This window comes from Megalobrama amblycephala, linkage group LG1, assembly GCF_018812025.1.
Source record: "Megalobrama amblycephala isolate DHTTF-2021 linkage group LG1, ASM1881202v1, whole genome shotgun sequence".
Taxonomy (NCBI): Eukaryota; Metazoa; Chordata; class Actinopteri; order Cypriniformes; family Xenocyprididae; genus Megalobrama; species Megalobrama amblycephala.
In genome coordinates, this window is record NC_063044.1 from 13,100,583 (window position 1) to 13,106,582 (window position 6,000).

Sequence of the window (6,000 nt, forward strand, 5' to 3'; positions counted from 1 at the left end):
GTTTAATCCATGGACATTATAGCTTACTACAGTCAGTTTATCCATGTGGATAACAATATCCCATGATTTTGATCTTTAGAGTTAACATTAATTTTCCAAATGTAGACCCATACCCGTGTTTACAAAGCATCTTATGTGACTGCTTAATTGTAAGAATAACATATAACTTCCACCATTGTGGAGAACAAGAACTCACAAATGGAACAAGAAAAAAACAAACTTCCAAAAACCCGACTGTTCTAACAAGCATAAACTCAGTCTCAACAAGGACAGAGAGTTGTGACCAGTCTCTCTGGGGATGTGCACACAGTGCTATCGCAACTATAGCCTTAGCGTGATATGTTGCCTATAGTATGGCCTATTGTAAACGCCAACGGAAACTAAAAAAAAATAAATAAATAAATAGAGAGAAAAAATAAAAACCGCTCGCTGAGGAGAACCCATCCTTTCTTTTTGATTAACTTTAAATAATAAAACTGGCCAAACAAGTGTTATAGGATAAGTCTTTTTTTTTTTTTTTTTTTTTTTTTTAATAAATCACTACTCACAGTTCAATAAAGTTTCATTTGTTTATCGATCGATGGCCACCAGTGTTGGTCACATTGCTTTAAAAAAGTAATTAGTTATAGTTACTAGTTACTTCTCACAAATAGTAACGGAGTTAGTAACTGAGTTACATCATTATAAAAGTAACTAATTACCAGGGAAAGTAACTATTGCGTTACTTTAAAAAAAATAAAAATAAAATAAAAATATGCCAAATAAATTGAATGCCCCCAATATTACATATAAGTCTAAGAATAAATTATTCTTGATGCGACTCCTGACTCATGATCCGCTCTTGCTCACGACATGAAATTTCTCTGTACTGTGTTGGTAGCCATTAAAGAAAACGTAGTTTCACATTTATGTTTAAATAGTCCTATATTATGTTTTAAATCCATTTATTCGATTATGAAAAGTTAGTGAACAGCATGAGTAAGATGCATCATAAGATGCGCAAATATATCAGGAGACATGGAGTGGGTCAGATAAGATTTTGACCACATCATTAAGTTTTGCTTTGTAGAAAGCCTTTCTTTAAAGTGAATTTCGTTTTGTAAAAATTGTATCTTAATTTTAATCAATGTTTCATCTACAAATTGCTTTGATTTAATATATAACAAGCAAATATAGCAGACAATAAAATCATGACATGGAGGCACGGGCGCGATCACTGGCGCGTGAATGGAGCGCGTCTTAAATGAACCGAAACTCAGAGGCTGCTTGCCTCGCAGACATGAGAAATATATCTATAGAATGCTTGAAATATCTACTTTAACGAAAATGAAGTAATTAAAAACGAAAAGAAAGAGGCTACTCTGATTATGTAGCCTAATCCGAATGAAATGTGCGTTATCTCTCTAGGCGCGTCCATATGAGCAGATGATCAGCAATGAGAATCAGCAATGTCAACTTCATCTTTGCAGCCGACACTGATTCAGAAAACATTACTTTATTAATAAACAATTAAAATGTCTCCTTGCTGTTTTTGTCACACTCATAATCATTACTTTTGCCGGTTCTTTATGGCAGGCGTTATGCGTGCGCATGAGTGCTATATAGCCTATATTATGTAAACGCTCCTTATTATAGTTTATTCTCTCCAGTATTTAAGAAATTAAATTAATATAAATGTGATTAGTCAACTAATAGCTTAAATGAACAACTACTAGTCGACTAGGAAAAAACTCATTTCACATATTTTCGATCAAGCATCAAAAAGGGTATTCTGGTTTGAGCTCGCGCTTCGTACATTTTTATCAGTTTAAAATTATATTTGTGTATGACTTACGCAGCACACACCAGAGAAAAAAACTTTCCAGTTCCTATGGCTGAGAGAGAGCTTACTCGGATGAAAACCGCTTCAGTGAGCTCAATTATAGTAACGCGGCATTTTTTTGGTCAGTAACGGTAACGGCGTTGTAACGGGAGAAAAAGTAATTCGTTTGATTACTCGTTACTGAAAAAAGTAACGGCGTTAGTAACGCCGTTTATTTATAACGCCGTTATTCCCATCACTGATGGCCACCATGGAGAATGCTCTTCAAATCCGCGTTGGTCATTGAATGTTTGACGTTGAAGCCTCAGTCCATTTGTTTTTCAAGAGTTCCGCCTGTAGCGTCTCACGTTCGTTCAAGTGGACATGGATACCCAACTCTCCGAGCGCTGCGGCAGCATCTGCGAGGGTCGTGAAGGTCTTCGTTCCAGATTTCAGGTGAATTTTCAGCTTGGCAGGAAATGGCGATTGAGCTTTGATGTTCTTCTGGCGTTTCTTCTGGATGTCTGACGTGTAGTCCTGATCAAAGAAGACAAATTTTGTTATTCAACAAGTGCTAGGCTATTAAGATAAAAAGTTTCTGCTATAGATAGTTTGCGCCTAATCTGACTCTCCACAATGGGCTACACAATATTTTATAGGCCTATTTGTATTTTGACTGCAGTTAAGATCAAAATGACGAGAACATGTTTAACATTGGAAGTTTAAGATTCTTTATTAAATATTCTTACTTTATGCAAAACATATAGGCATCTGTACATTTAACCTCTATAACATCATATCATAAATTATTAAATTATAGTTCAAATGAACCGTACAAACCCAATCTTGGTTCCCTTTCAGTCGGTCACGTTCGACGTACGTCAGTAGTGACCGACGAATTGGGATATCGCTTAGAGAGCCCTATCATCTTCGTGTAAACTAAAACAAGCCAATGGAATTGGCGTGCGATATTTGCATAATGCGCACCGCCCCCGACAGGTGTATATAAATAGGAAGCGGATGCAATCGCACTCTGTCTTTCGCTTCGGAGCCATTCACTGGTGTCCTGTTTAGAAGACTCCTTTCTTCGTTTGTTTTCATTCTAAAACATTGCCTCAGAAGAGGATTACAGCGAGCTTCAGTGCTGGTGAGAGGGCACGTTCAGCGAGGTCGCGAGTGTCCGAGGAGCTGAGCTATAAGCTCTAAAACTGCTGTTTTCACAGCAACACAAAGAGTGTGTGCGTAGCGATTTGGGCCGGTTCCTCGGTGTGTCAGGGAGTGGTGTACCTGACACATCGCGTCGCTCCCTGGGTGCTTCAGCACGAGTGAGTTGACTTCCCCTTCTAAAAGAGCTTTACAGACGAACCCTGACAGTATGTCATTTCGTCTGTGCGTTACTGGGTGCGGTCGTTCCCTGGTCCCTGCTGATGGGCACAATCGCTGCATCTCGTGTTTGGGCGTTCAGCACGCTGAAGCAGCTTTTGTGGATGGTTCATGTTCCCATTGCGGGAACATGACCATCGCGGTGCTGAGGTCGAGGCTCTCCTTCCTGAAGTCTCAGGAAGCGGGGGTCCCCTCTCCTATGCCGCGTACGACCGTTTTTTCCGGCCCCGGGAACCGGAATGACGGTACGGCGCTGTATAGGAGGGCGACCTGAGGATAACGGTCAGGGCTCCCCCGCCGAGCGGTAACGCTCCTCGGGCCCCTGCCCCCTCGTCAGCACTGCAAAGAAAAGAAAAAAGAAGCCCATCTTGCCGCCGTTGGTTTCCGCTGGGCCCTCTTCGGACTGTCCAGCCGTTACCTTTGGTGCGCCGGCGGAGGATCAGATGTCGATCGCTGCGTCGGAAGGCGAGTTTGAGAATTCGGGGAGGAAGATCCGGACGCGCTGCCGCCCTCCGGGACGGTAGCGTTGGCCGAGTCGGATCCCGAACTCTCGGCTGTGCTCTCCCGGGCCGCCTTGTGCGTCGGGCTGGAGTGGAACCCTCCACCCTGTCCCGGCCCATCTCGGCTGGATGATTGGTACTTGGGGGGGGGTCGCGCTGGTCAGCCCCAGCGTCCCGCCCCAATGCCTTTCTTCCCGGAGGTACATGACGAGGTGACCAGGTCTTGGCAGACACCGTATAGTGCCCGTACCAGGCCTGGCCCCGCGTCCGCCTTCACCTCCCTGGACGGCGGGGTAGCCAGGGGGTACGCGAGGATCCCGCCAGTCGAGCGGTCCGTTGCGATGCAGTTGTGTCCAACGGCCACTGGCTGGCGTGGTGAGCCGCGTCTCCCATCCCGGGCCTGTAAGTTCTCAGCCGGTCTGACTGAGAAAGCTTACAGTTCCTGTGGGCAGGCTGCCTCCGCCCTGCACGCGATGGCCCTCTTGCAGGTTTACCAAGCAAAGGCGCTGTCGGAGATGCCCCAGGAAGGTCCTGACCAACAGTTGCTGGGGGAGCTGCGCGCTGCCACTGACCTTGCCCTCCGGGCAACGAAGGTGACAGCACGCGCTGTTGGTCATGCGATGTCTACCTTGGTAGTCCAGCAACGCCACCTCTGGCTGACCTTGGCGGACATGCGGGATACCGACAAGCAGCGGTTCCTAAATTCCCCCGTGTCCCCGGTCGGCCTATTCGGCGACGCGGTGGAGAGCTTCGCCCAACAGTTCTCCGCTGCACAGAAGCAGGCTGAGGCTATCAGTCACGTCATGCCACGGCGGTCCGCTGCTGCCTCCACCCAGCCGCCCGTGGCTCAGCCTCAGCCCGCTCGTCGCCGAGGGCGCCCGCCTGCATCGTCCTCCGCCCCTGCTAAAACGGCAAAGCAGCAGCCTACACCAGCCAGGCAGCAGGGTGCCGGTCGCGGGCGTGGTGCCCAGCCCGTCTCAGCTAAGCCAGGTGGCAAGCGGAAAAAGAAGTCACGGCCCTGAGACGGGCAACCTGGAGGGGAAGGATCTTGCTCTTCGGGAGAGTTTTCCACCATCTCTCCCACCCCCGGAGGAGGGCCGGGGGGAATTTGTGTTTGTCTGTCCACCGCCGCTGGCTCTCCGGAGTCCAGCGGTACCCACTTTTTCACAAAAAGAGCAGTTTCCTCAAACTCCAGGTCACAACAAGGTGTGTCTGCCAGTGTGCCAGGCCCCGCCTCGCCGCTGGCAGCACCCTCCCCATTCGCCAGCAGGCGGCGGTGTGATGGCGCAGACCGCGTCCCGTGCGCAGTCTCCCATGCACACCGCTGCCTCGCAGAGTCCGACCCCACTCTGGGCCGCTTACAAGCCGTCCGAGTCGGGTCCTTCTCTGCCCTGCTGCCCCACCCCCGGTGCGTCTGTGGTGCCTTTGGTCCCGCTGGTTCGGAGTCTGGAGGCGTGGAGCACGCTTCCCAGCCCGTCCCGCTGGCTCATTCGCACTATCAGACTCGGCTATGCGATTCAGTTCGCCCGGCGTCCCCCGGTTTTCAGGGGTGTCCACTTCACTCAGGTGTCGTTGGACAGTGCACCTGTCCTCCGGGCGGAGATTGCTGTCCTCCTGGCGAAGGATGCGATCGAGCCGGTCCCTCCAGCCGATATGAAGTCGGGGTTCTACAGCCCCTACTTCATTGTACCAAAAAAGGGCGGTGGGCTACGGCCAATCCTGGATCTGCGCGTCCTGAACCGGTATCTTCACAAGATGCCGTTCAAGATGCTCACGCAGAAGCGCATTTTCGAATGCGTCCGTCCCCGGGATTGGTTTGCAGCAATAGACCTGAAGGACGCGTACTTTCATGTCTCGATTCTGCCTCGACACAGACCCTTCCTCCGGTTTGCGTTCGAGGGTCGGGCATATCAGTACAAAGTCCTACCCTTCGGGCTGGCCCTGTCACCCCGCGTCTTTACGAAGGTTGCGGAGGCGGCCATTGTTCCCCTCAAGGAACAGGGCGTTCGTATTCTCAACTATCTCGACGACTGGCTGATCCTGGCCAGCTCGCGAGAGCAGTTGTGCGAACACAGGGACATGGTTTTAGCTCACCTCAGCCGGTTGGGTCTTCGGGTCAACTGGGACAAGAGCAAACTCGCCCCCGGGCAGAGGATCTCTTATCTCGGTCTCGAGCTAGACTCGGTTGCACGGACGGCGCGTCTCACCGAGGCGCGCGTCCAGTCGGTGTTGAACTGCCTGAGTTCGCTCAAGCGCAGGACAGCGGTTCCACTGAAAGATTTTCAGAGGCTCCTGGGGCATATGGCATCTGCAGCC